Below are 16,970 nucleotides of genomic sequence, written 5' to 3'. Positions count from 1 at the left end.
CTGAGACCGAGCTGCAGGTCACCCGAACATCTGGAAGATCGGCCACGAAGGGGACAAATGGATATTCGCTGCAGGGGTGGGGAGTGGGCAGGAGATCCCAAGCCAGTTCTCCACAGCCCAGAAGCACGGAGATGCTGGGTCCGTCCTCAGAAAAGACAAGAGAAGTGAGTCTGTCTTGCTAACCCGAATTGGTTTTCTGGAACTCAAACCTGATGCTTTATCAGCACATCCGTGAGCTTCTGGTTGTGGGTTCGTTTTTTCTTGACTTCAGAAAATCACGTTTGAAACAAAAGGATTTGTGAAAAACACCATTAGTCTGAACCCCCAAAATTACATTTTTAAAAGATTTTTTTTAAGTTTATTCATTTATTTTGAGAGAGACAGAGACAGCGTGAGTCGGGGAGGGACAGAGAGAGAGGGAGAAAGAGAGAATCCCAAGCAGGCTCCACACTGTCAGCACAGAGCCCGACGCGGGGCTCGAATTCACAAACCATGAGGTCGTGACCTGAGCTGAAACCAAGACTCAGATGCTTAACCAACTGAGCCACCCAGGCACCCCCAAAATTACATTTTAACTTCCCTGTCCTAAATCCTAGTGCAGAATCAGCAGGCTCATGGTGGGATACAGTTGAAGCCATTGGCATGAAGCCATGACTGCTGTTATACAGACAGGGGACAATAGAGACGTGTGGGGACACACAGGGCGGCCAGCTCCGAACACCACGAGGGCCTCAGAGCAGGGACACGGGGAGCAGCAAATGAATCCGGGTCCCAGGTCTGGGTTCCTAAATACCGATTTCCAATCAGTGCAGCAGCAAGCCTCCGGAGACACGTCTGACCCCCCGCATGGCGGCAGAAAACACGAGATGGGTCTGGAACATTTTGTGGTGCCAGAAACTGAGGAAGTTCTCGGAAAAGAAGGAAAAGGCAACGAGGTGGGGCGCTCTGACCGAGCACAGGAGCCGACCTGGAAAATCCCAGAGGCCAAAGCCGGAGCGAGTTGAGCAACAAAATAAATGAGGAGATCAGACTGTAACCCGGAGAAGTAACCAAATATCCGTGAGTGCCTGCTGGTACAAATAAATGACTAAAAAATAAATAAATGGGGAAATGGCACAAATCTTCCTTCAAGAATTACAAATAACAAATCCATTAGGACTGAGGGGAAGAGAAAATCCCCATGAGCCACTGTTGCTGTTGGCAACATCCACGGCTGATGCTAAGTTAGTGGGCGCAGGCAAAGCCTCAAAGTCCCTACCACAAAATGGTTATTAATTACCGCGGTGGTTGTAACTATGTCCACAGATTCTTTGATCCGCCCCCGGGAGGTGGTTCCTGCTTGTCCTCCCCTTGAGTGCCAGCTGGCTTCGAACTTACGGAAGAGGAAACAGACCCCTCACAGAGACCACCCCTTAACCAGGAGGTGCTGGGGCCGTCTGGTAGCCCGCACCCCCCAACATAAGGCCAAAAGGATGCATGCCTCTGGCGTTCTCCCCCAAATCCTGAACCACGAGAAGGCGTCAGACAAACACACACCGAGTGACATTCTGCGGAGCATCCGACCATCAGAGTCACGGAAACCAGGCAAGGCTGAGAATCCCCCAGACGCCGGGGGAATAGGTCAGACAGCAGATGCCACGGGGAATCCCGGCGGGGGCTCGGGGCAGAAGGAGGCCATCGTTGGAAAGACGGGTGACGTCTGAATATTCCAGACTTCAGTGAATAATGTGCCACCAGGGCGGGTTTCTTCGTTGTGACAAATGTCCTGTGGTTACATGAGATTGCACCACCGGGGACACGGGGTGAAGACGAGAGTTCTCTGCACTATTTTCATGACTCTTCTGTAAACAGAAGAACTGAAACTTCCAACAAGGGGGTCGGCCAGCAGAGGCTGGAGGAGGAGAGCCTGTTGAGGAATCACCACATAACCGGGTGTGTAAGGTGTACCCAGCATGCTGGTCCCCTCCCCTCCCGCTGTCCCCGTCCTGGGGCCTTCCCCCTGCTGAGGAAGCAGCCTGGGGTCCCAGCTCCACCCAGAGCGGTGGCCACCGGGGCATTTTTCCCTTAAGAAGGGTTGTAACTGGGGCGCCTGGGTGACTCAGTCGGTAAAGCGTCCGACTCTCGATCTCGGCTCGGGTCAGGATCTCGCGGTTCATGAGTTCAAGCCCCAAGTCGGGCTCTGCGCTGACAGTTCGAAGCACCGACACCCGAAAGCATTCAAAGGGGGGAAAGGATTAAACAAAAAATAGCATCCTCATCAATGAAGTTAGTCTGAGAAGCAACTCTGAGTTTCTAGAAAGATAACCAAGTTAAACAAAGAAGGTGGCCACACTGACGTTCTGCGTGCTGATCTGTGGAAGCAGTGGGAGAGCAGGGTTTCTGCACAGCTGAGAGATACCCCTGCAGGACACAAGCCTCCTTCGGTTCCCGAGAGCCATTTTCATTGGCCGGCATCTGGAATCTGGCCTGCAGACTGGCCGCAGTTTATTTAAAGACAATAACATCCACACACACACACTCCGGCCCGATAGGCAAAATTCGTAGGTGGAGTAGACGCTTCCCAGCATAGAAACGTTTATTCGGCAATCCAGGCAGCACCCGCTACGTGACTGAATCCTGGACCGTCCCGGCTGGCCCCACCTGCACACGGCCACATGCTTACAAAGTGAGACATTTCTGTCCTTTGCCCAGAGACCAGGGTCCCCGAAATCTGCAGGGACAGCAGACAGACAGGAGCCTCAGTCAGGCTATTTGCAACACAAAGTCATTCAAAAATGCATTTTTAAAAAATGTACACACAGGGTACCTGGGCAGCTCAGTCGGTTAAGCAGCCAACTTCAGCTCAGGTCATGATCTCTGCTCTTGAGTTCGAGCCCCGCGTCGGGCTCTGTGCTGACAGCTCAGAGCCTGGAACCTGTTTCGGATTCTGTGTCTCCCTCTCTCTCTGCCCCTCCCCAACTCACGCTCTGTCTCTCTCTCAAAAATAAATAAAACACTAAAAACTAAAAAGTGTATATATGAATTCCCCAAGAGAAATTGAGGTCAGACTTTCATATTTCAAACATGCCAACATTCCAGCTCTTGTGCGTGTGAACGTTCTCGTGCTTGAATGCTTACTGTTACAAGGGTTATCCTACGGCCTCCACCCAAAAGTTACACACCTTATCAGTACTCTTAAAACTGAAGCCGCCTGCCTGAAGAGCTCACATTTCTTTTAGGTTCACCTAAGCTGTCTTTGCAATATTTCGAAGAGGGAGTTCAGACTGATCTTCCAGACGTGCAGACTTGAGAGTGAAGTGACTCATCCAGATTAACACCTGCCCAATAGGGCAATAAACGCTGGAAAGGGGTCTCACTGCCTGGCTTGCCCTTTCTGAAGAAGCGCTTCTGGACACCAGCCTCACGCTCAGCTGGAAGCTGAGACCCTTCACAGCATCGTCCGCGTCACCCGGTAGGGCTGTGTCTGCGCTCCGACAGCCGCCCTCGAGCTCACTTTGAGCACCACTCCTCTCTCCAGACGTGAAGTTCACCGGCCGGGGTCCCTGGAGACAGTGAAAGCCAAGGAGAACACAGCACTTGTTCAGTGGGCTTTCTGAACGCCTGTCCTAAAATCGCAGCGACATCTTCCCAGCCAATTCCAGCAGCTGGTGCTTCTCCCCCACCCACCAGAGCCCCCCATCAACCTCTGACTTTGCTCAAGACACGGCCGTTGCTCTGAGAGGCTCCTGTTCCCCTCAGAGTTCTCAGGGCCCCACGCTCCTGACCCCCGGGGCTGGGCCGGCTCCCTCCTGCCCTCTGCACCTTCTGCACAACCGCCAGCAGCGGGGCCCGCGGGAACTTGTTTAGGCTCTTCCATGATCTGTGCCTTTCCTAGTAACCCGTTTGTGAGACATTCTTGTACAAACACAAGTTAGAGGCAAACAGGACGACGACTTTTAAAAATGCCACTTACATGCGCTCAGGGCCATGATCAGTTTAAATTGGCCAAGTCTTCGCGCATTTAAAGCTCAGGGAGACTTAAGCCCCTCGATCGTTTGCGTGCGAGACGCCCGGTTGGAGACGGAGAAGTCAGTGGCGTGGCTCTTGGGTCACTTTCATCCCCAACGTTTCTAAGGATGAGCGTGAACAATGGTGGTCGAAAGGACCATGGCAGAGAGGAGCTCACGGCCCACTCAAGGCGAGGCACTGAGTTCCATCTCTGAGATAGTCATGCATCACGCAGAAGAGCTTCTTGCGAGGTGAGACCAGGAGAGAGGGCACGGTTAGGGATGGCCGGCGTGTGTCCAGTCAGCTGTACTTACCGGGGAATTTGTGCCTCGTAAACTAAGCCTACTTCCCTACCCAGCCTCCAGCCGGTGAGGAGGGTTGGAGCAGAAACTGGCAAAGTTCTGTGGGTTTTGAATTACTCCACCTGCTCTGGGCTCCCGGCGGTGTTGTCTGGCTTTTGTGTAAACACAGACTGGCACGTGACACTTTGGTGGAGTGACGATGCGTGTCGGGAGATGGTGCAGATCAAAACCTCAGTGTGACGATCTTTTCACCTCAGGGGCACTCTTGGGTGCTCGTGGCTATGTCCTGTGACCCATGTCCGCGTGTGTGCATGTGTGCACGTGTGTGTCCCTGAGCAGACGCACCTGCGGCCAGCCCCGCTGGGCAATGGCTGCCACCTGACTCGTCTCCATGCAGCTCCACAAAGCACATTGCTCCCCGGCCCATGGCCCTGGCACGGTGGTCGATTCTACACATCAACTTGGCCAGGGCAAACAACTGCCGTGAAGGGATTTTTACATATTTGCATAATATTTAAATCAGTAGACATTGAGTAAACCAGACTGTCCTCCATGATGTGGGTGGGGCTTGTCTAATCAGTTGAAGGCCTTAAGAGGAAAAAAGACTGACCTCCCCTGAGAAGGAGAGAATTCTGCCTCCAGACAGCCTTCAGACCCAAGATGCAACATCAGCTTTTCTTCCCTGGGTTTCCAGCCTGCCAGCCTACCCTGCAAATTTTGGACTTGCCATCCTCCACAGTTGTGTTAGCCAATTTATTTTTTTTAATGTTTTTATTTATTTTTTGAGAGAGAGAGAGAGAGAGAGAGAGATCATGAGTGGGGGAAGTACAGAGAGAGAGGTAGACACAGAATCCAAAGCAGGCTCCAGGCTCTGAGCTGTCAGCTCAGAGCCCGACGCAGGGCTCGAACCCATGAGCCATGAGATCATGACCTGAGCCGAAGTTGGACGTTTAACTAAGTTAGCCACCCAGGTGCCCCTATGTTAGCCAATTTCTAAAAATAAATCCCTCATCTATCTATCTATCTATCTATCTATCATCTATTATCTATTTATCTATCTATTAATTATCTATCATCTATCTACCTTGGCTCTGTTTCTCTGGAGAACCCTGATACTCAAGATCACGAGCTCATGGCACCTTTCTCTTGGGCAGAAGCCAAGCAGTGTCACCATCAGCGACCCTGCCCCTGAGACACTGTCCTGGCTCTCCAGGGTCCCCAGCCAGAGAAGGAAGTAGGGAACAGAGCTGCCAGGCTGCTAAGAGGAGGCAGACACAGCTTAGTCTCAGACAAAGCAGACAACAAAAGTTTCTGGCCGGAGAAAAGCCAGCATGGAGAGAGATAGCTGGAGAAATGGAAATCCCCTGGTTCCCCTGGAAAAGTGGAGTCAGAATGATGGCAGAAGGGGGCCACTGGCTGTGGTGTTCAGGAGCACGGGCTGAATCTTGCCTCAGCGGAGCCTGGAGCAAGGCTTCTGATCTCTCCCCTGCAGTGGTTCTCGGGCATGTAGGCTCCTGAGCACTTTCTGAATGTGGAGGGCTGTCTCGTGTCTCCAGGGGCTGTGTCCGTTCCTCATGGCTGTGAGCCCCTCCCCACCCACCACCACCCTGCCCGCTGCACAGAGCCACAGACCTGGACCCCACCTGGCCCCAGGCTGTTAGTGTTTGTGTCTCAGTCTGGGTCCTTCCCAAGGCAGGTGCCCAGACCATTTGGTGGCAGTCATTCATTTGGAGGTGATTACAGGAAGCTCTGGGTCAGGGGGAGAGGAGGGTACCGAGGAAGCGTGGGCCCCTGTGCTCAGTGCTGCCGGGACCCCCTCCTCGGCATTGTCCCGTGGCCGGGCCCCTTCTCCGTGCAGGGCAATCCCAGGAACTGACTGCCCAGCCTTTCTCCAGAGCTGTCTGCAGAAACGGCAGGTGGCCTCTGGTGTGGGCAAGGGGCCAGGGAGGGGCACCCGTGGGCGCTGCCCCAGCTGACCTCCCCCAGCAAACGTGGGCACGGTAACCCTCAGTTTTCCTATAAACTCCAGCAGCGATGGCCTCACTCAGCTTTGTGTTCCCACAGTCTGGCCCCCGGGAACCCTCAGATGTACTGGTCACACGAGGAAGGAACTGAACGCCCACAGCATCCAAGTGGCTGACAGAGACGGGTCACTTTGCTTCTGCCAACCCCACCTGCTTTGCCAGCAGAGCAGAAATGCACCGGGAGAGGTGAGCCGATTGGCCAATCCACTTTAAGATAGTCTTTGGAAACATTCTGCTCAGCATTGATCCGGACAGCCGAGAAGAGAAGGGGTTTGCAGTGTGACCCCTGCCAGGGAAGACTGGTTATTTCCTGGAGAGGGCTCGGAGCTCGAGACATTGGACCAGAGCAGCAGCGGCTCCGGGGATGGGCTTCAGGTGCGCACAACGGGCAGGGGGAGATTAGGAGATCTTGAGCCGTCAGCCCGCCTCCCTCTCCCCTTTCTCCCCCAGCATATTGTAAGGTGTTTCCAGTCCATGAGGAGCCCCAAGAACTCTGCAGTGAGTGCTGAGACGTGGAGCATTCGGTCGCCCCCTGGCCTTGCACCTGCCCCACCACGTTTCCGCCCATCTCTCGGGCACCCCCCCCACCCGCCGCCGCACGGCTCCACGGCCGCCGAAGCCAGCTCCAGCTTCCTGTTGGATTTGTTCCAGGAAGACGGGGCAACGAATTGAAGGAAGCAAACCTTGTATGAGAAAACTTCCCCGCAGGACACGGGATCAGGAGCTTCACACATTCTCCAGAGTCGACCGTGGCCGAGTTGTTCTCATTCCCACCCTCAGATTCCTGGGGGGTTGGTCACAGCGGTGAGCACATCGGGGTCAGCCTAGCTAGAGAAGAACGCGTTTCAGGACTTGGGAGAAAGGCTGGCCGGCGGTGGTTGATGGGACAAGGGCGTCCCTCTGCGCGGCAGGGCCCTTGGTACAGCCTGCAGTACCAAGAACAGCTTGCAGTTCGGGACGGGGAGTCCAGGAAATCGCCCCCAAATCGTACACCTGTGGACTTTGGCTGCTGAGAATTTATTTGCTTAATATTCTGGCAATCAGTTTGTCCCTTCTGTGTATCGTTAAGCACGAGTTATTGGACGGAGTAGGACATTTACAGTTATGCCCCAGTGATGATTTCTGAGCATTTGTTTGCTCAAAGAAGCTTGTGCATTTTTAGCAACTGTTTATCTTAATCTGAGGTCTGAGAGAAAAGAAGTGTGTGAGACCAGAACAGCAAACATTACCAGGGAAGGAAAATGGGGAAGGACAAGTAGACCGCAGACTGATGTGATGTGTAAAACTGATAAAAATTGAGACGGAACAGTTGAAAACCAGAAAAACAGAGGTGAAAAGCAAACGAAACAAAGTGAGAATGAGCAAGAAACGATGGAAAGTTTGGAGGGCAGAGCAGAGAAAATTCGCGTTGTACCACGAGCGCCGGGCGGGCACGATCAGAGGGTCCTGGCTATCGCGGCCGTGGCGGGCTGGCGGGGTGACGGCTGAGGGGGCTGAGCGGGGAGAAGCGGTAATCCGGAATCGCAGCCTGGATGTTCTGGCTGCTCAAAGCCTCAGGAGCTTATCTACTGGCCTCCCGGGACACCCACCTATTCCGAGGCTCGGGGACCACACGTCGGCGAGCGACCCCAGGTGCGCCAGACCCACCGTGCGTTATCATCCACGACCTGGACAGCGAGGAGGAACGACCTGGGGCTCCTCTCCCGCTCCTGCCCCTGGCTGCCTTGCAAGCAGCCTCCCTCCCTTTGGGTGGTTCTCAAAATGTTGTAACGCGTCCTGCAGAGTAAGACCCAGTGTGCTGCCTGAGCGCGAGCTGTGGGCACAAACTTCCAGGCTTTGGCGGAGATGACCCCTGAAACAACGGTTTTCTAGTTTCACTGGGGAGGGGGGCTCGTGACCTGTGCTAATTCACAAAACCAATTTGCCACGATTCTAGCCAGTCACAGGGAGCTTCGTACGCCGGCCTCTGGACGCAGCTGAATAGGACTCCCTTTCTAAAGACTGTCCATGGTACCGGAACATTGATCCTGGGAAGCATGTAACTTCACGTGAGTGATTAAATACTTTAGGGATGACTCAGAAAATCTTAAACTGGGCGGAAAAGCAAAGGAGACAGTTGCCAAAAATAAGGCTGGGAGCCCCGAGGGTATGGATTTCTCTCCTGTAACCTGCGGGGACACAGGTTCGTGCCCCACTCTGAGGTCTCCGGGCTTCTCCACAGCAAAGCCCACCCTGCCCTCTCTTCTTGAACAGGTAGCGTGGAGAGCTCGGGGTGCAGTGAGGGCCGATCGGGGCCCTGGGAAGCTGGACAGTGCAGGGCAGCGCTCTCCAGCTCCCCTTCTCCTCTGTGCCTAACACACACAGCGGGCAGCCTCAGATTCGGGGGCGCCCCAGGCACAGTCAGAGCACTGCCAGAGCTCTCCTCCAGCGCCTTCCTGCCATACCCGGGGTAAAAACCCAAGCCGCTTACCTGGCTGGTGGTGACCAGCCCCTCGGACGGCCGCGTCCGAACCCCCCGAGGCTGCGAGTACGTGACCTGACGTGGCGAAGGTTGTGGAAGGAAGCCCCTCAGCTGACTCAGGAGAAAGAATAGCATCCTGGGCTTTCCAGGTGGGCCCAACGTAATCTTGAGGGTCCTTGAAAGGAGAGGAGAGCATCAGACAGACGGCAGCATGGGAAGACCTGGCCCGGCAGCCCCAGAGTTTGAAGCAGAAGGGCCACCAGCCAAGAAATGCAGGCAGGCACCTGGACCTCGGTGTCAGAATTTGGACCTGCAGAGCCCTGGGGTAACACATCTGTGCCATTTGAAGCCACCGAGTCTGAGGTCACTTGTCATAGCGGCTGTAGGAACCCAATGCCACGGCTCACAGGGTCTGTCCCTCCGACCTTGGCTTGCTTCCGTCCCATCTTGTCTCAGCATGTCTGGGCAGAGGGCTGTCTCACTCTTCCCGGCAGGCCACACCCATTCCTACCTCAGGGCCTTTGCACTGGCTGCTTCTTCCACAAGCAGCCACAGCCACAGGCAAGCGCATCTCCAGAGAGGTCTTCCCCGCCGACCTCAGCACTCCCGTTCTGACTTGCAGTGATTTGCACAAAAGCCATCAAACCCGACACACTCACCCCGACGTCCCATGACATGTGCGTGCACAGCCTCAAATGTGCTCATTCCTGGTCGTTTCTATTTCTATCTTATTCCCACAGTCACTGCTTTTTCTTCTTTGCATGATCATTTCCCTTTGTGTTTCTTCTGTTGGTTTGGCATCCACACCTAGCAACATTTCATGGGCTCTCTAAACCTGGCCCTGGTGAGGACACACCCTTGCTCATTGTAGCTCGCGGGTGTCGAGGCTGGCTTCGCGTCGGGCTGAGAATGGAAAGCCCAGCAGGCGCCTCCTGGAGACCCCGACCCCCAGTCTCACCTGCCCAGGGGCCCCAGCGGGGCCATTAAAGCAAAGCGCATCAGTGTAGAAACACACTGTTTTCACTTTCCAGATGGTTCCCTGGGAACATGGTAACAGCCATATTTGAGATTCACACCTTGCAATTACATTTCTTTAAAAAGCCACAAATACTTTGATGTCACACATGCGGCCGGGGAAACAGCAGCCCTCCCCTCACCCTGTAGGCCCAGGCCTGGGTGGGGGTGCCCAGCTCCCACTCCTGAAACAAGAGGATGACCTTCCCCATGAGACCCTCCGAAGTATTTGACCCCAATGTCTTGAGTCAAAGGCAGAATCAATCTAAGGAAAAAATAAGATAAAATCCACGGTGAAAGCCGGAGACATTGGTAGCAGTGACGGGTGCTTTACAGAATCCAGTTTGGTTATAAATGTAAGTTGCGCTTCTGAAACATGAGCGAGAAATTAGCCAGGACTTTCGCGAATAAGGAGACGTGACCCCTAGCTCCGGCCGGGTCTCCCGGCTTCCCCCCGAGGAAGGCACGAAGCAGGCCACCGTGTCTCAGGACTCCTGGGAAGGGGTCCACGGCGGACTGAGTTCAGCGGGGCGAGCGTGCAAAGCGCTCCCGGCCACACCGCGTGCACGGCCTCTCTGGGGCCCACGGGCTCCGTGCCTCTTGTGGACTTAGGCCAAGTCTGCGTGGGGACTCTGACACGGTTTCCCAGCCTGAGTCCATCTGATGGGCCACCGGCGAGTGCCGACTGTGGCCCAGGGCATCCGCCCCAGCTCCCGCTTGCCGCGCTGAGGGGTCCTCCTGCTCCGGGGGCACTACCATCTCCCGAAGGCCTCCTGACACACCAGCCTTTCCTGTCATTGTGCGTCTGGGCCTGCGTTCCTGCTCGCCGTGTCCAGCTCTGTGCCGTGTCGCGAGCGAGCGCTGGTCAGGCCCTCACCTTGACGGATGTCCTCTCAGTCTAGGCTCTGCCTGCACAGGGATTCGGGAGAGGACACTGCTCAGAAATTCTGATGCAGAAATCATCTGCACGTCTCAGAGAGACACAGGGGGAGCGGGCTGAGTTGAGGAAGGAGAGCCCCAGCGACGAGCCCACAGGTTAAGTTGAACGTCTGGCTTCTGTCTCACAGACTCCGTGCCAAGCGTCACGAATGCCCTTGCTTTGAGGGTCCTCCGTGAAAAGTACCAGGATGAGAACTCTCTAGTGTCATTCACTCTCCTGACTGCACTGTCCTTATCCATCTCCCCAAAGTGCCTCAGAACTTTAAAGAGCAGCTGTGTTCAGGGGGGCGCCTGGGTGGCTCCGTCGATTATGCGTCCGACTTCGGCTCAGGTCAGGATCTCACAGTTCACGTGTTCGAGCCCCGCATCGGGCTCTGTGCTGACAGCTCAGAGCCTGGAGCCTGCTTCCGATTCTGTGTCTCCTTCTCTCTCTGCCCCTCCCCTGCTTTGTCTCTTTCTCAAAAATAAATAAAAACATTAGAAAAATTTTTGAAGAGTAGCTATGTTCAGAGTGCCAGAAAGCTGTCTCGAGCTTTGCTGTGGTATAGTTTTTTTCACATTAATGAGACACTGTGCCCAGCCTCCGCCTCTGACCGTGCTTCCTGTATCCGAAGTCATGGCCAGTAAAGCATCTGCGTTCAGGTGGTAGTTAGGAGGAGGGGATTTCCCTAGACCACCAAGCCAGGGTTTTGCCCACTTCCCTCCTGCGGGCCTGCCTCGGGAATTCCTGGACAGTCTGTGGGCCACCGACCGGTGACTTGGAGTAACTCCGAGGCCGGGGGCCAGAGGAGCCCGCCCCAGCTGACCACATCCTGCCCTGGCCCAGGGCATTCTGGGAGCTCTGCTGTTGGGTCCCGGCAACCGGTCCAGCCTGGGAGGGGAGTCTCCTTCCCTCTGCCCCAAGGGGGAGTGCGGACCGGGGCCAGGGGGTGCCCTGCATCTTCCTGGGAGCCACCCAGGGTCCTGTCACCAGAACCGCACAGCCGTGTACCCACCTGTCCCCTTCACTCGGCCTGTTCCTCCTTAGAATGCTTTTACCCCTAACGCACCTCAGGGCCAACGCTTTTACCTGATTAGGACAGCTGAGCCCTGGCCTGTCACATTCCTGCCAAGGAGAGGACGATGGCCGGGCCCGGGAGCAAACGGTAAGGCTGGCGTGGGCCGCTTCCGTAGAGTTCCTCCCTTTCAACAGGAAGGAAGTAGAGGTGCGGGGCAGAGCTGGTGGGTCGGTGGCTGTGACCCGGGAGCGTGTACATGTCCCTTCTGGTTTCTTCTGTTTCCTGAGTGGAAGAACAAAGCAGGGGGTGACGGAAAGGGCGCGGGCATCTACGTGTGGAGGGGAGCTGGGGAAAGGTTGTCTCCGAGCAAGGTGAACAGGGGGCTGGCGGCTGAGGCCTCTCAGGGCCACAGGGGTGTAAAGCCGGCCGATCAGCAGGAGCTCTGGAGTTCTCCCCGCCCGCCTTTGGCCGCTCGGCCAGTGGTGCCGTCAGCACAGGGTCTGGCTGAACCGCTCCCAGGACCGCACAGAGAGGGTGGAGTTTGGGAGGGCTGGAGCGAGGGGGGCGGGGGGGCTGACTGTGGGAACGGACTCCTTCCTCCCTGGGGAGAGGCCAGGACCCTTGGGAGACAGACGCAGCAGCCCCAAGGGACATCCTGATGCAGGACTGGCAGGAGCCGGCAGCGTGAGCAGGAGACTGAGGGGAGCCATCCAAGCACAGGGACATGAAGCCCTGGAGGGGGGCAGGCTCGAGAGCCAAAGGGCGTGGGACGACCCGTACCTCCTCCAGCAGATTGGGACGCAGGCTCGGGTGACCCAGACCCGGTTCAGCAGCCCCAGCCCCGCCGCCCAGGACTGGATGCTGCAGGGTCCCGAGGCTCCAAGTCTGTGTTTCTCCCGACCTCCCAGTGGTGCTGAGCTCTGTCCCCGCTCTGGGGGAAGGTCTCAAGAGCAGGATCTGCCACCAGGCTCACCTCTGCCTGACGGCTTACACCAGCCAGCGGAACACGCCTCATGGCTCTCTGGATGTCGACAGATAATGTACCTGTTTCTAGAGAGCAGCCGACCAGAAGCACAAGTCACCATGTCTGTGACCCTCCCGGTGAGCGACCACAGCACTGTCCATGCCTGCCAGGCCACCCGCCGACCCTGTGGCTCAGGGGTGAATGTTCTGGACACCCCCCACCCCCACCCAGGGCTGCCCCCGGCCCTGTGCCTGCCTTCTCCATCGAGGCTGCAACAGGGAGCCCCTCCCAAGAGCAGAAAGCGTGGCCACCACGTGAGCTCACATGCCCACTGGGTTGGGACACCCACCTGCTTCAAAGGCTGCAAAGGCCCAGACCTTCCGGGACAGCTGGAAACTCCTTGGTGTGACCACTGGCAGGTCTGACCCTTCCTGCCACTTTGCCAGCTGGACCTCTTGCCCCCGCCCTCACACCCACAGACCTCAAGCCATTTCTACCTGTGTGTGATGCCCAGAGGGCACATGCTGTCTGGGCTGGGAGCCCACCCCGCCACCCTCCCCCACTGTGCCCTGGGTGAGAGCTGCCCGAGAGGGTGTCGTCCTCACTCTACCGGTTATTGGCTCTTTGAGGACAGACGTTTGGTCCTGTTCTGGCCTGCCACCACAATGGTAGCTGGTGGAGCGAATAAAACATAAACGAATGACAGGTGAGAGGGAGGGGGAGCATTTCGTGTCCAAGCCCTGTTTTCTGGATCTTTCCAGGCCCTGGAGTTTACTCTCTACCTGACACAGTGCAGGGAAAAGTGGGACTGGTGACATCACTGAGCCTGTGAGTGAAGCTAATCTTCAGCTGGAAGGATGCTGGAGGGCAGCTGCTGTCCTGGAAAATCAGGCGAGTGTGGTATAAATGCCACACGAGTGTTGGAAAATTCTAGGCTAACACAGAAAATTCTTTGCTTCATTGTAATCCAAATCAAGTAAGATTCAGAGGGGGAAGAAAGTAAGGGAGTTTTCATCTTAAATTGTCTTTCAACACAGTTTACAGGAAATGGGGTGAAAATACAAGAGACAAAGTGGTAACTGCAGGAAAGCTTTAAACATCATCATCAGATCCTCCAGGCATCAGAAATAACGGCTAAGCAAGGAGCTCAGGGGGTGCCAGGTGGCCCCCAAACTCTGCCTGCAGAGAACCATGTTGTCTGGACCTGGGGACTCTGCTCCACACATGTGCACACACAGGCTTCACACGCATGCACTCGCATGCACACACACTCACAGACACAGCACAGCCACACACAGACACACATCCACTCATCCAGACACATACACACTTATGTACACATAGAGACACAGACACAAGCACACTCACACACACACACATGCACACTCATGCAAACACGCAGGCACACACAGACACACACAATGACAGCATTGGGAATGACCGAGTGGGAATAGCCAAACAGGAAACCGATGGAAGAAGGCAAGGCCTCTCCCTGAGCCTCCCGCACAGCCGCCATCCCGAGACTTTCCCTCTCAGGCCTCCTGGGATTTGCCTCCCTGGGTTGGATTTCTCAGGTTCAGGGCCTGGGCTCATCTCTTCCTTCACTTACTCCCTCGTTTTGCTGCAGGTGTTTTCGCAGGTAGCTCCCCAAGACGGTTTGAATTTTTGCTGCATCTGAGAAGAACATCTCTGTGACTCCCTTGGACGTGGAGGTCAGTTTGGCTGGGTATAGAATTCCAGGCTCCATTCCAGAAATTATTTTCTGGAGTGGCTGCACCAGTTACATTCCCACCAGAGTGACTCAGTTTCTCTGCACCTTCGCCTTCACCAGCTTTCGTTCTCCAAGGTCATCTTACAAACATTTTTGGTCCACGCATACGTTTTTGTTTTTGGATATCCAGTCGCTGCTGCCTCATGTGTTGAAAAGACAATTCCTCCTTCACTGAATTGCTTTTGCAAATATCTGTCAAATATCAATTAACCATTCCATGTGGGGCTATTTCTGGGTTCTCTGTTCTATTGATTCACATGTCTTTCCTTCTGCCAACACCATGGTCTCGATTAATGTAATTATATAATAAGTCTTGAAATCTGGTACAGTGACTCCTCCCATTTTATTCTTTGTTTCCAGAGTTGTGTTAGCAATCCTACTTCCTTTGCTTTTCCATATAAACAGAATAATTTTGAATATTTAGAATAACTTAGAATAATTTTGTTTATTTCTGCAAAAAAAAATTTACTGGGGTTTTGTTAGGGATTGTGTTAAACCTGTATATCACTTTTGGAGAACAGACTCCTTTATTATGTTGAGTTTTCTAATCCATGAACATGGTATGTCTCTCCATTTATTGAGATCTTTGATTTCTCTCTTCAGTGCTTTGTAGTCTTCAGCTTGTGCCTGTTTTGTCACATTTGCACCCAAGAATTTCATTTTTTTAGTGATTTTAAGTTGCACTGTATTTTTAATTTCAGTTTCCATCTGTTCATCGATAGTATAGAGAAAAACAATTGATTTTTGTAAGTTGATCTTGTATCCTGTAGCCTAGTTTATTACCTCTAGAAATTTTTATTTGTGTATTTTCATAGATTCCTTAGGATTTTTAGGAGGACCGCCACCATCATGCCATCTGCAAATGAAGGCACTTTTGTTTCTTCCTTTCTGGTCTATATACATTTTATTTCCTTTATTTTCCTTATCTAGGACTTCCAGGACAATGTTGAATACAAGTGGTGAAAGAGGGCATTTTGTCTTGTTCCTGATCTTAGAGGATAACATTCAGTCTTGCATCAAGTATGATGCCAGCCATAGAATTTCTATAGATGCCAAATGCTCTTTTATCAAGTTGAGGATTTACTCTACTCCTAGTTTTTTTGAGGATTTTATCATAAATAGATGTTAATTTTGCCAAATATGTTTTCTCCATCAATTGATATGATTATATGGTTTTTCTTCTTTAGGCTATTCATATTACAGATTGTATTGCTTGATTTTTGAATGTTAAACCAACATTCCATTCCTGTAATAACCTCAATTTGGTCATGGTAATTGTAACCTCCATATAATGCTGAATTCTACTTGCTACTATTTTATTAGGAATGTCTGTGTCTATACTTATGAGGAATATTGGTCTGTGGTTTTCTTCTTCCATGCCATCTTTGTCTGGTTTTGGGATAGGATAATTCTTGCTTTGAAAATGATTTGGAGGGGCGCCTGGGTGGCTCAGTCGGTTAAGCGTACGACTTCAGCTCAGGTCACGATCTCTCGGTCCGTGAGTTCGAGCCCTGCGTCGGGCTCTGGGCTGATGGCTCAGAGCCTGGAGCCTGCTTCCGATTCTGTGTCTCCCTCTCTCTCTGCCCCCATCCCGTTCATGCTCTGTCTCTCTCTGTCTCAAAAATAAATAAACATTAAAAAAATTTTTTTTAAATGATTTGGAAAATCATTTTTTATTTTCTGAAAGGGATTTTTGGAATTAGTATTATTAATCCTTTTTTTATATGGCTTGGTAGAATTCTTCAGTGAAACCATCTGAACTGGAAGATTACTTTTTTGAGATCTCAGAAATTATGAATTCCACTTCTCAGCCTGTGTACTTCCTATTGAAAGAATTGCAGAGATTTGTGCTTTTCAAGGAACTGGTCCATTATATCTAAGTTGTCAAACGTATGTGTGTCAACTTATTCATAGTCTCTCCTTATTATCCTCGTAAGGCCCTCTGGGTGTGACACCTTCTGCTTCATCCCCAAGATTCACTTCTGTCTGATCCCGTCTTGCACAAATTTGTCAATTTATTGATCTTTCAAAGAACCGCCTTTTGCTTCATTGATTATTTTTCTGTTTTAATTTAATTAATTTCGACTGATTTTCTTTTATCCTTCCTTCCACTTGTTTTGGAGTTTCTTCTGCCCCTCTTCTTGTGTCATGAGATGAGAGCTTAGATGATTGATCTGAGACTTTTCCTCTTTTCTAAATGCAGCTTTTGAAAACATCTTTTAATCAAGGAGAAGGGTTTGTGCACGGCTTCAATTAAATTAATAAAGAAGGAAAGCTTTCCCCACATGTGCATTTTGTAGAAAGTTGCAAACTTCTATGATCCATCGAAGTACCCAGATAGTTAACGTGGTCCCCACTGACTGTGGTGCAACGTACCATTTTCCAGAGGGGGACTCTGACACACAGAAATTCAAGTGTCAGAGGAATTAAGAACGACAGTAGGAACAAGTCCCCCCACTCCTCTGCCCACCACCGCGCTCCAGCCTGCTCTAGCCATCCTCACAGGCTGA

General features: G+C 52.9%; 1 long non-coding RNA gene across 1 annotated transcript; it reads left to right on the top strand.

Annotated features, from left to right (window-relative positions):
* Positions 1–11,053: 11,053 nt before the first annotated feature.
* Positions 11,054–16,076, top strand: LOC106987961 (uncharacterized). The gene is made up of 3 exons (XR_001432269.3): positions 11,054–11,872; positions 12,634–12,886; positions 14,317–16,076. It is a non-coding gene; the product is annotated as an uncharacterized LOC106987961 (long non-coding RNA).
* The last annotated feature ends 894 nt before the right edge of the window (positions 16,077–16,970 follow it).

This window comes from Acinonyx jubatus, chromosome D4 (genome assembly GCF_027475565.1).
Source record: "Acinonyx jubatus isolate Ajub_Pintada_27869175 chromosome D4, VMU_Ajub_asm_v1.0, whole genome shotgun sequence".
NCBI lineage: Eukaryota > Metazoa > Chordata > Mammalia > Carnivora > Felidae > Acinonyx > Acinonyx jubatus.
The sequence above is the reverse complement of the archived record's forward strand: the minus strand, read 5'-3'. Positions and strand labels throughout refer to the sequence as shown.